The sequence below is a fragment of the Eublepharis macularius genome, chromosome 13, assembly GCF_028583425.1.
Source record: "Eublepharis macularius isolate TG4126 chromosome 13, MPM_Emac_v1.0, whole genome shotgun sequence".
In the NCBI taxonomy this organism is placed as follows: Eukaryota; Metazoa; Chordata; class Lepidosauria; order Squamata; family Eublepharidae; genus Eublepharis; species Eublepharis macularius.
The window spans coordinates 41,440,105-41,453,582 of NC_072802.1; positions in this window are offsets into that span (position 1 = coordinate 41,440,105).

Here is a 13,478-nt window from a genome sequence, read left to right on the forward strand (position 1 = left end):
GAGCTCCAGAGAACTGTGACTAGCCCAAGGACACCCAGCTGGCTTCAAGTGGAGGAGTGGGGAATCAAACCCAGCTCTCCAGATTAGAGTCCTGCGCTCTTAACCACTACACCTGACTGCTAGTGCAGAGACTCGGGCCTTGGCTTTTTAATAGCTGGATAGGCCTCTCGTGATCTTGACAGGGAGCTGTAATGTTTGACCAGCCATAAGCATGCTACTTTACTTTTATTAGCAAGAAGAGGGTAGTGGGAACTTGAACCATGTGCAACGGAGCAGATAGAAGTGCCTTATGGTGTTTGCTTGCAGGTTGCTCAAAGATTCCTGTTTACAAATGACAAAATAACACATAGTGCATGCAACTGTTTCATTTTGTAGCATTGTTTACAGTAGTCAGAGCCCTAGTGGGGAAAAGTGGATTGGATTGCACTTGACCCTGGGCATTCTGTAACCATAACTATGTGGTGTGGTTAGAGATGAAAGGCAAGGTTCTGGGATAAGATGGGCTTGCTGTAGTTAAATTCTCAGTCCTTGGCAGAATATCACAGATTGATTTATAAGCTACCATTTGGTAAATAATTGTGTGCTCTCCTGGTTTCTGCTTTTAAGCTGCATTAACACAGACAAGATGGAACAGAAGGCTGGAGTTGAGCGTGATTGCCACCCCTACAGAATTAATGTAAAAGTGAATCCTCTTTAGGTAGTTTAAATTTGTCATTTCAAGAACATGAGTGCTGCCTTTCATTATCCCAATGCTGTGGGTTTTTTCATATGTTTCAGAAAAATCTTACCAGAGAATCCTCAGTGAGATCTGTAATGGTACTCCAAGGCAATATGGTTTGTGAGATGTTGCTGATCTTCAATGTGCAGCCACAGGGAAGCATTGGATTATGTCTTGGTTCATGTGGGAGTAAAAATTATGCCCAGCAGGCCTGGCCAGCATTGTGTTTGAACCCAGAGCACTCCCTTTTAAAATGCTTCCCAGATTCTTCTTGGACCAGTCAGTGTAGGCTGTCTGAAGTCTGAAATCTGTGCAATTTGAAAGTGATTCTGGAAATGCTTTGCTGATGAAATGAGGAGGTTATTGGAGAAAAGGGCAGGTTATACAAAGCTTCCTTATACTGAATCAGACTGTTGGTTCATGTAATTCAGTATTGTTTGCTCCAAAGACTTTCCCAGACCAAATACTTTTAACTAAAGCTGCTAAGGACTGAAATTTGGTGCTTTTTGTAGGCAAAACGTGTTCCACATTGTCTCCTTTCAGATACAAAGAGATAGGTTATGAAATGCTTGGTGATGGATGCTTCCATCCTAACTCTTTTCTACCCTTTCTCTAAGGAGTTCAGGAATACATGCTGTGTTCTCTTCTCCCTCCGTTTATCCTTACAACCCTGTTTGATAGATGTGGCTGACAGACAGTGGCCCAAGATCATACAGTGAGTTTCATGGCTGAGCAGTGATTTGAACCTGAGTCTCCTACATCCTGGCCCAGCTTTCTAACTCATTGATCCCCAGTGTGGTTCCCATGTGCGCCATTATGCCTGCTAACGTGTTTCTTGGTTCCCACTTGCTTCGTACCCAGAGGATTTTCTTATCAAAGCAAAAAGTCGATCTGGAGTCAGAGGTGCTTTGAAAGAGCCCAGGAAGCATCATGTCTGTGTCTGCAGGGAGTACCCATTTGCAAACAGCTGCCTGCATGATAAGAGGATACTTAGGTTGGAACTTCTTAACATTTTGTGGAACGCTGCAACAGCACCCCCCCCCATGGCAGCCATTATGCGATTCATTCCCCCTGTGGCAGCAATTTTGTTGCAGCATCCATTAAGAACATTAAAAAACCCTACTGGATCAGACCAAGTGGTCCATCTAGTCCAGCATCCTGTTTCACACAGTTACTGTGGAGGGCTAACAACAGGATGTAGAGGCAGAAGTCTTCCCCTGATATTGCCTCCTGGCACTGATATTCAGAGGCTTATTGCCTCTGTATGTGGAGGTTTCCATTGGTCACTATGGCTAGTAGCCACTGACAGACCTGTCCTCTGTGAAGCTACCTAATCCCCTTTTAAAACTGTCTGTCCCTGTGGCTATCACCATAGCCTCGGGCAGCGAATTCTCCATTTAATCGCTCATAATATAAAGAACATTTCCTTTTGTCTGTCCTGAATGTACTGCCAATCAACTTCAGTGGATACCCTTAAGTTCTATTAGCTGATCTCAAAATTCCAGATATGCATACAGGTTCAGCAAGGTTAGGGACCTCCTCCTGTAACCACTACACTTCACTGGCCAAAGGAGACATGTCTAGTGGTGGCTGTGAGGGAGTTCACTTGTACACATTTACTTGGTTGGGCCATGTTGTTTTTAAAAACAAATAGTATATGCTCAAGAAGACATAAAGAGTGCCCCTTGCCCCATCTTATCTTGCTGTGCTTTGCTGCTTTCAGCACTTTTTCAGTATGGCTCATTTCCAAAATATGAGCTGGGCTGGAAGAAATAGAACAATATTTTTAAAAGGTTTTAGTTCCCTTTGTAGACCTCGCTTAACATGTGAGAAGGTGAATGTGTCTAAATACTTGTAGATCTCCTCCATTGTCTTGACTATTTTCGCCAGTGAAGTGCCAATGATGGAAATTGTGTTGTAGGTAACGTAGGTTATAAAGAGCCCATTGTACAAAAGTTATTGACTGTGTGCCAGAATTTAAGATTGCTAATTCACCATCTGTGTTTCAAAATGAACTTTGATGAGTAGCCATTTTGCCTTCTCCAGTGCAGAAACCAGTAATGCACACTGTTCTGAATTCATTTGTTCTAAATAGTTTACAGAGTTGCTTGCGTGGGCCTTCTGTCACACTTTGTCTACTGTTTATAGGTTGCCTAGACAAAGCATCCTCACCCCTGCAAAAGCACATTTCAGAAACTCCAGAGGTTAACTAGGTAGGCATGCTCATATGCAACTACTTTGTCACCAGCCAACTGTTCTACTCTGTGTACATGAAGGACAAGTCCAAATTGCTGTTCTCATAGGCTACTCAACTGCCCTACAGCAAGATAGTATCCCTCAATTCTAGTATGTTCTTGATGAAATTGGGCATTTTTAGAAAGTAGAATTATCAGGAGTGAGTGACTGGCTGCAGGAAGAACACTTTATGGTTTCAGTTGCTCTTTCTCTGTGAAGTTCAAGGTGACTTGCATAAATCCTTATTTTATCATTACAACAACTTGTAAAGTAGGCCAGATGAGAACATACACACATAACAGGCCCAAAGTCACCCAAAAACCTTGGCTTCCAAGTAGGGATTTGAATCTAGATGTCACAAGTCCTTGTTTAACTTTATAAATGCTACATCACATTGGGTCTCATTGGGCATTTGTGCTGCCTCTAAACAGTGAACTTTGTTCTTTCTAGACCTAGGGCTCACCTTTAATCCGAGGTAGCTGCAAGCACATGGCAGGAAATAACATGACATCTGTCATGTAACGGGAAGATGAACCTGCCTGCTCTAAAAAGTAATTGCTGCTGAATGATCTTGCCTTGCCCTCCTGCTGGTCCTCTGTGGGCGTGCAGAGAGTTTGCCCTTACTCTCTGTTCCTCTGCACTAGTAGCAGCTACTGCCAGAACAAAAACGGGCTCACAACCAGCAGGTGAGGTTCTGTGACCCATCTGAGGGCCCCCACCCTTTTGACTAAAAACCAGCTGTAAAAGATACTAGTGGATTGAGCTGATGCTCAATTGGGTTATGGTGGCATCATCATTACAAAAAGCAGAAAGATGGAAGAAAAAAGTGCAAGTAGATAGAAAAGCTGGAGGAACTGAGATATGGCATACGTGGCAAAGCAAACATTTAGAAGTGGGATTTAGTTGTGAAAAGCCATTTCAAAAGTGGCTTTGAAAAGTTTGGATTTTAATGCTTTTAAACACCCTTTGCAGATTAAAAAGTTACTGATACCCTAACTTAAGCTCTTGAAACCTGTAAATTTCCAGTATCAAAGCAAGGCAGGTATCCTGGTGCAATCTCACATAAAACATCTTAAATTTGCCAAAGCTTGTGGATCCAGCCACAGACAAAGTTGTGTAGATACTTCACTATCCAGTCAAATGTCAACTGATTGATTGCCTTGCACCCCAGAAACAATGCTGAATTACTTACCTCTGAGTTCTAAAAAAAATCACCGGTAATTACACTTAATCTAATCACAGTTAGAAGATTAACATTTACACACAAAAAAGTGAAGGGGAGATATACCCAGCAAGCAGGAATGAATTTGCAGAAGCAGAAAAAAATCTTTTTAAATTAAACTTACAGGTTTGCCAAGGGCTATTGATACTGTACGACGACTTCGTTCAGCATTGTGTTATAGCATATGGAAACTTCTTTATTAGGTTGAGGCTTGGCTTAATTTAATTTGTTTCTTTATACAGTGATGATTCTAAAATAGAAATTACCTAGAATTGTTTTGGGCAGGATTCATATTTGTTTTGATTTTGTTTGTATTTAAACTTTCATTATTAATTTTTTAAAACAAAATTCTAACTGCCTTGAAAGAGCTACTGTGGTCTCTACAGACATTGTGTCCAGATTAAAGAAAGCTAGGTTAGGTAGAAAGATTGTTAGGTATGTCTGACAGTAGAAAGAAGTTGCAAGTGCTTTTAAGTCCAATTGACTTCTGCAGGTTTAAATATCTCCCATTGACATTAATGGCATTTAATTGCTTAGAAACGTCTTTGTGTGATTGAACATGCATAACAATCCACCTTTACTCATCTAGACACCTTGAAGCAGAGCCCCTGGACACTGCTTCAAGGAGATTGAGATCTGAGTTTAATTAAAGGCTCCCAGGGCAAGCAAAATTTCATATTGATGAGTTACATTCCACAAGACCAGAGTCATAAATATACTCTTGAATGCCAGGACAAGGAGTGCATGCACCAATCAGGGCATCTCTGACATGGAGGCTGAAAGAGTTGCAAAGGAAGATAAAAGGGTTAAGATACAATTATTGCAAAGAAGAAATCACTGGTGTGATTATAGGCATAGGCCTCCAGTGTGGAAATGAATGGCACTGTATTTAAGTGTAATATCTAAAATGGAGGAGAAGGATAGCCAGGGCCAAACAAGACCAAATGCTTCTCAGGAACTAGTACACAAGAAATGTAATCTGGGTGACACTAAGGCTCTAAACCGGAGTGACTAATGGTACAGTTGGCCTAGTTTTCAGTTTAGTCCACACATGAAACAGAATAAGCTGTTAGGTAGTAGAACGGTCTGTACTATGTCAGCCTTCAGGTGGGCAATTGCATTTTTAATGCACTTCACATTATCTCTGCAAGCAGAAAACTAACGCAGCAAGGAGATGGTGAAGATAAAATATCCCTGATATGCTAGGGAAGAGGGTTTTTCTCTTTTTACTTGCAAGGAGGTATATGTTGTATTTTACATAGGTGAGCATTAAAAATGTTGAACCCACATCTGCAATCTGTAGAGGCACAATCCATTCAACCACTTCAGTACATGACCTGTGTAGATTAAGTTTTAGGCCTGATTTAAACATGATCTTGGTGGGCAAAAAGAACTTACCAGTGACATCTTTCACATGTCCAGCTTCTCATTTAAGTGCATGCATTTGAATTTATTTATATCCCTCTTTTCTCCCGAAGTGGCTTAGAATAACATTTCCTCTCTTCCATTTTCTCACACACCCACACCCTCTCCTATGAAGTAGGTTAGGCTGAGAACATGCAGTAGGCCCAAGATCACCCAGCAAGCTTCCATGGTAGGAGTGAGAATTCAAACCCAGGATCCTAGTCCGACTCCAGTACACTATCTGCTACGCCACAGCGGCTGTGGTGGGCACAATGCTTCAGCAGCACATGCAGTGTTAACATGTCAGTACAATGCCTGCCCTTGCTGTGGCTCTCTGACCAGGCAAAATTGTATGTGAAACTCCTAACAGTTTAAATAAGATGCTGAGCTCATGTACATATCTTGTCTGCCAATCTCACATTTAATTTTCTTATAAAGGAACAGAGCTGCTAAGATTTGCATGAGCACTATCAAGGTATAAGTTAATACTGAAATTGATTGAGCAAAGTTGTTGATCAACATTTATAAATAATAGCATTTATACTAGTGATACTCAGTGGCTCAGGAACCACCTAAGGCTCTTCTGAGCACTGTTGCCTAATGTGGCACCAGCACCATTTTTCAGGAGAGTGAGCAAGCCTAGTAGGGCTGGTGGTTGGCAGGTTGTTCTTACCTTGAAACAGCTGCTAGAGGAATGGGTAAGCTGCTAGTCCTCCTGAGGTGCAGCCTCATGCCAGTGGTGAAAGTAAACATGACTCCTGATGGCTAGTAATTGCGAATGTGGCTTTCTGTGAGCCATGGAGCAAGTACCACTCTACACTTCTTCCAGTCTTCACAAGAGTGCTTAATGCACTTCATCTCATTGTAATATAACCCTGGAAGGTAGGCCAGTATTCCCCTGTTGCTAGGGAAATATTAAGGCTCAAAGAGAGTGGCTTGCTTATGGCCACCCGATCTACATATGACCAAGGTGACATTTGAAGTGGGGGCTAATATCAGAGCTGATGAGCAAGAGCCTTCATGATGCTGAGAACTACTTTTGGCCCAGGCCTATATATACATAAAGCCAACAATTGCATGAAATCCAGGTTATTCTGTGTCAGTTCTTCCCTCTCCTGCTGAAACCATTGAAACTCTTACCTACTTCAGCAACCATGGAAGGCAATCTGCAGATAGAATATACACAAGCAAGGGATCAAGGATGACTCAGAAAAAAGCCCTTTGCATAATTTCTCCATTTCAAAACCATGTCTTCTATATCCAGCAACTGAGGCAAGCATGTTCAGTTGCATGTAATATGATAGCCTGATCTTTCAGTTTCTCCAGAACAGAGACAGTAATAAATTCAACCCCAGTAAGACTATCCTGTCATGAGTGAGGAAGCACAGCTTTTTCCCAAGGTCCCAAAACACTCTTTGGTTCAAAGCTAGGGAGGTGGGGAAAGTAGTCCTGCAGTCCAAGCTCTGCTCACGACCTGAGTTCGATCCCAACGGAAGCCAGGTTCAGGTAGCCGGCTCAAGGTTGACTCAGCCTTCCATCCTTCCGAGGTCGGTAAAATGAGTACCCAGTTTCCTGGGGGTGAAGTGTAGATGACTGGGGAAGGCAATGGCAAACCACCCCGTAAAAAGGCTGCCAAGAAAACGTCGTGACGTGACATCCCCCCATGGGTCAGTAATGACTTGGTGCTTGCACCTTTACCTTTTTAAAGACTATCCTGTCATGATAGCACAGCTTTTTCCCAGGGTCCCAAAACGCTCTTTGGTTCAAAGCTAGGGAGGTGGGGAAAGTAAATTAGGTAGTAGACTTGGAGAATTCATTATTGGTGGGGTTCAAAGAGTCTTCTCATCTGGACCAGAGCTGGAAAAGAAAATGGAGGAGGCTTGGAGCAAGGAACATAGGCACAGGGACTTGTCTGTCTTCTAGCCACAAGGAAAACTGGACCCTATATTCTGTCCAAGCCTAGGAGCACCTTAGGGTCAAAACACAAGACAAAGTTCACGTGAAGAGCGCTTGACTGGTCCAGCAATCTCTAACACCCTCCCCACTCCCTCTCTGAGCGAAGTGGATTTTCTTGCAAAAGAACAGCCGCTCAACTGAAGCGATTGTCAAAGAGATTCTCGCAAAAAGAGACTGATTCTCTTAAAATCCAATCAGCTGGCTTTGCTTCAGCTCAGAGACGGTGGTGGGGTGGGGGGAATCTGCGCTGCAATTCCCTGTTGGGAAAGGAGAATGGGAGGGAGGGATTTCTCTCTCACTTGCAAAACATTTCAGCTTTTTTCCTGTCTCTTGTTACGTTGTTCCTCCACCCCACCCCCACCACAAGTTCTCAGAGGATTTTTGAAAGAGAGTGTGTGTGAAACTTCCCCCTCCCTCCCCAGCTGAGAATCACATTGAGCAGATGGTTTTTAAAACTACAATTCCCAGGGATCATTGCAGGATCCAACACTTGCCTATGAGTATTGTGTGTTTTGACCCTTACACTCTGAGGAGAGGTGACTGAAGTACGAAGCAGGAGCTTATTTGATACAATGAGGGAGAGTCCATTCAAGTGTTAATCAGCAGCTCCCTGCTGGCCTCTTGTGGTGCCAGTGGGGAAAGCAATTAGGTAAAGAAATTGAGAGGGAAATCTCACTTAGATTTGATACCTTGATGCCTTAACCAGGTAAGGCAAAAATACCTCATCCATGTGAAAAGAAGTTTGTGGAGGCTATATTACCATAGTATGGAAAACAGGTAGTTTTCTATGCTGTTATACTAGAGTCATAAACCAAACTGATGGCTACTTAAAAAGGCTTTTCTGTAACTGCATTTCACGTTTCCTGCACTTCACTAAGCCCATGGCTTAAATTTACACTGAAATGGATATAGCAGAAGGTATCATAATAACAATAACAACAACATCCGATTTATATACCGCCCTTCAGGACAACTTAACACCTACTCAGAGCGGTTTACCAAGTGTGTTACTATTATCCTCATGACAATCACCCTGTGAGCTGGGAGGGGCTGAGAGAGCTCTGAAAGTGACTGGGTCAGTCACAGTTCTTTCAGAGCTCTCTCAGCCCCACGCACCTCACAGGGTGATTGTCATGAGGATAATAGTAACACACTTTGTAAACCGCTCTGAGTAGGTGATGCAATTTATTCGTACCATGAACAAATACATTACTACCCCAAGTAATAAGTTGTGCCTTTTGTGCATATCTGTTTTGCATAGCCTTTAATTTCCCAAAGAAGAGATGCTAGGATTGAAGGGAGGAAATCAAATGGGATCACTCTCTCCTTGTATGCCTTCCTGCACTTCCTGGAGGAAGGTGGGATATAAATATTTGAAATAAGTTCATTATTTCCTTACAAGTACTTACAAATTAGCAAATGGCAGAGGTGTATGGAGAGTGTGTTAAAAACCTGACAATTCTGATGGATGAGCTCCCAGTAGGATTTTTTTTAAAAAGCAGACTAGACATAATAATATTATGATTCTTACTAAAGCTAGATAGTTTTGTCCTGTAACTAGTTTATTGGATTGGGGACTGTCTGCCTGGGAATCATGGGTAAATTGAAACAGAACCAAGTAGAAGTCTGATAAATGTAACCACTTCATTAATGTAACTGGTTGTGCATTAAATGGCAATCACAGGTCAGTAGCAATGGCAAAGCTTTTGAATCGTGTTTGTGAAGTAACATCACTTGATAAAAGCTATCTCTTCCAAGCAAACAAATGGCTGGGGTCCCCATCATTGCTGAGCCCAGGGCTTTTTTTCCAATGGGAACACGGTGGAACGGAGTTCCGGAACCTCTTGAAAATGGTCACATGGCCGGTGGCCCCGCCCCCTGATCTCCAGACAGAGGGGAGTTTAGATTGCCCTCCACACCAGCGGCACGGAAGACAATCTAAACTCCCTTCTGTCTGGAGATCAGGGGGCAGGGCCACCGGCCATGTGACCATTTTCGCCAAGGGCGATCTAAACTTTAAAAAACTCCCCCCTTGTAGAGCTGCCAGACCCCCGGTGGGGGCGGGGGATCCCCTGCCCCCACCCTCCCACCCCCGCCCCTACTTACCTGGCCAGCGGAGGGGCGCGCACTTTCCATGCGCACCCCCGCGCACAGCTGCTGCCAGGATGCCTGTTTTGGCCTGGATCGGGGCCACTGTGGAGTGCGGGAGTGTTCCCGCGCTCTGCAGGGACCCACAACGGGCCCGATCCGTGCCAAAATGGGCGCGGATTGGGCCCGTTTTGGCACAGATCGGGTCCGTTGTGGGCCCCTGCAGAACGCGGGAGCATTCCTGCGCTCCACAGGGGCCCACAACGGGCCCAATCCATGCCAAAACGGGCTCAATCTGCACCCATTTTGGGGCGGATCGGGCCCGTTTTGGGCTGTTGCAAAGTGCAGGAGCGTTCCTGCGCTCCGCAGCAGCCCCCAATGGCGCAAGCCAGGGGGCTGCGGGATGACGTCACTTCAAAGTGACGTCATCACGCTTGGAGGAGCGCAAGCGCACCCCCCCCCCCAGGTAAGAGCCAGGCCCCAATCTCCCACTGGGAGATTGAGGGGGCCTGGCAACCCTACCCCCTTGTTTCAGCTGACCCAAAGTGACGTCATTGTGCAGTCCTGAGTTCCATCACCTCTTTTCCCAGAAAAAAAAGCCCTGGCTGAGCCAATCAGTGTAACTGGAATTTTGAGAACAGGTAGAGTTTATCGTCACAAAATTGCAGGGGAAGATTGCAGCCCATTACAAAAATGGCTGCTATGGTGGATGGGGTCAATTACAAAAATGTTGCGAAATTCCAAGCATCCTCTTATGACAGAGATAGCTGTTTCTGAATCAGTGTTCCTGTCTGGGCTCTTCTGAACCACATCTTGCTCCAAGGAGGTTGTAGAAAGGTGGGATTGGCTCTTTACTTTGGGAATTAGACACTTTAAGGAGGAAGGAAGTGGGTCCAGTGGGCTAAGTTTTAATATGTTGTGCCATTCTTGCAAAATGTATACACTCCATAACTTCAATACATCCTGTTTTTAAGACTCGCTTTCTGTAAGAAAATTTGGATTATTTCATTTGAATGAACATTAATTTGGTGAAGTACCTGCCATAAGATGCTTGTCACAGAAGCAACTGCATATGTATTAACTTACAGCTTGTGACTTCATTGACTGTTGGTTTTTCCAGTATTACTAAGGTCACTTTCCTGTAAGGTCTTCCGGCGTTGCAAGAGAACTAGAATCCAAGCGCGACACATCCCTGGTGAGAGTGACAGCTACTGAATTGTGGGAAGATCCCCTGTTGCTTTCATTGACAGAATGCCACTGTTGACAAGCTGGGAAAATAAAAATGAACCAAGCTGATATTAAAATGCAAACATTGTGCATTAGTCAATGAACATTTCAATTTGCATTTATATTAAATAGCTTAATCCAGTAACTGTTCTCTGAAATGACACTTTAATTCTCATAACAGGCTCTGCTTCATGAGATTGAACTACCCGTTCATAAAAATCATCCAGGAGCATGCTTTCTAGCTCGTACCACAGCAACTGAGGAAAGCATGTTTGAATGTCCCATCACACCATAAACACCTTCCCCATGGAAAGCTAGTCTGCTAGAGAGAAAAAGTTCTAGACACAATCCAGTTTGGATATGCAGGAAGCCTTTTTATGTAGTTGAATGTTCACGTATGCAGTCCCTCCTGTAGTTCGACCTATAATCTGAGGAACTCTCCCTTGAGATTTTCCCCTCTGATTATGGTTCTTTCTTTGTCCAGAAATCAAAGAGGATATATGTGATTAGGAGTGGAGATACACGTTGCAGATTACCTGGGGATGCTCAAGTGTAGGATTTTATGTGTGGTCCTCAATTCATGTGCAGGCTGTTCTTGCTCAGGACTGCTTTCACAGGAGCTCCCTTTGTGCGATTGCACCTGCAAGGGTGTCCAGATGGCAGACCACCAATTCGGCTGTTTTTGCTGGGAGAACAAGTACTGTAGGCTCCTTGACTTGCCGATTTACATTTCTTTAAGGTGTGAGAAACTGTCCTGAATGGATGTGGGAGGTGGGGGAAACTGGGATACTTTTAGCAGTTGTGGAGGAACTGATATTGAATGTGTGAATGTATTCACGCAGAGCAAATTGAACTGTGACTGTGAGCGAGTGCATGGAAAGTTGGAGGGGAGACGCATGAAATGAGGTTCACTGGAGCATCCCTAGGTATTTCCACTCCTAACTTGAAACCTGGAGAACAAATGTACTTACCAGGCACTCACGTCTGTCCAAACCAGAACTTCAGGTGGCAGATTGCTTGGAGATCCTTGGGAAAATCTCTTTGACTCACCTTCCACACCCAATACAACTTCTGTACAAAGATAAGAACATAAAATTGAAATGAACACCCCATCCAGAGTATTATTAAAGTATATGTGTGCAAAGGGTGAGCTAAGGTTCCCACCTAACCCTTCATACTAGGGTTGCCAGGTCCAGGCTGGGAAATTTCTGGAGATTTGGGGGGGGGGGGCGGAGAGAGTGAGGTTTGGGGAGGGGAGGCACCTCAGAATGGTATAATGCCATACAGTCCACCCTCCAAAGCAGCCATTTTCTCCAGGTGAACTAATGTCTGTCACCTGGAGATCAGTTGTAATTCTGGGAGATCTCCAGCCACCACCTGGAGGCTGGCAACCCTACTTTATACCATGATCCATCTTCTGCCTGCCTGCTTGCAAACACCAAGATCCAAGCAGCAGAGATAGTTACAATAGTTCCATTCTACTGTCTAACGCAGCTAGTTTGTCTTTGTAGCACCTAGCAAAGAAGTGCAATCACACCCCACCATGCCCAGTCAGCTTCCTCTACCTCTGCTCTTGCCTCTAATCAGTTTCCTCCCAAGATGGCACTGAACTGAAGCTCACAGACAACATCCCCTTGGTCTTTGCCCTTTGCAAAGACAGTACAAGCACAAGAAGAGCATTAGCTGTTCCCATGTTTGGTTCATCACAATGAAGACTTAATACTTGTTTGTGGTCTCTCAAGTATTGCTCAGAGTTCTGCACTGCAGAGAGAATATGAGCACCATTTGTTTGCATGAGTTGGTTCTGACACAGTTTCCTTGTACTTTTTGTACCCCTCCTTCCTGTCTTATCTGCTGTCTTACATCCTGACCGTAAGTTACCTGGGACAGGAAATGCAATACAATGAAGGCAATTCCTACACAGAGACCGTACCTTTTTCTTTTCAATGTCCCAAGAACACTTGGCTGAAGAGTGTTGGTTGGATTTTGGATTTTTCTGATAGAAATATTGGGTAGAAGTTGAAAGGAGAGAGAAGTAATCACATTTGATACAAGTTCTTAAAATACTTCATCATAGAATACAATCATAGAATCACAGGGTTGAAAGGAACATCTAAGGTCATCTAGTCCAACCCCCTGCACAATGCAGGACATTCACAACTACCCCCCCCCCAGACTGCCCCAGTGAACACCTGCTCCATGCCCAGAAGATGGCAAACACCTCCAGGATTCCTAGCCAAACTGGCCTGTGGAAAATTGCTACCTGACCCCAAGGTGGCAATCGGGATTACCCTGGGCATGTAAGAAAGCCATGAGAACCAAGCACTGATGTAGCCCATTCTGCCCTCCCTCTCATGATCTGCTTAGGTTCACAGAATCAGCATTGCTGTCAGATGGCCATCTAGCCTCTGTTTAAAAACCTCCAAAGAAGGATAGCCCACCACCTCCCAAGGAAGCTTGCTCCACTGAGGGACCGCTCTGTCAGGAAGTTCTTCCTAATGTTTAGCCAAAAAATCTTTTAATTTCAAGCTGTTGGTTCTGCTCCAACCTTCTGGCGCAGCGGAAAACAACTCCGCACCATCCTCTATATGACAGCCTTGCAAGTACTTGAAGATGGTTATCATATCA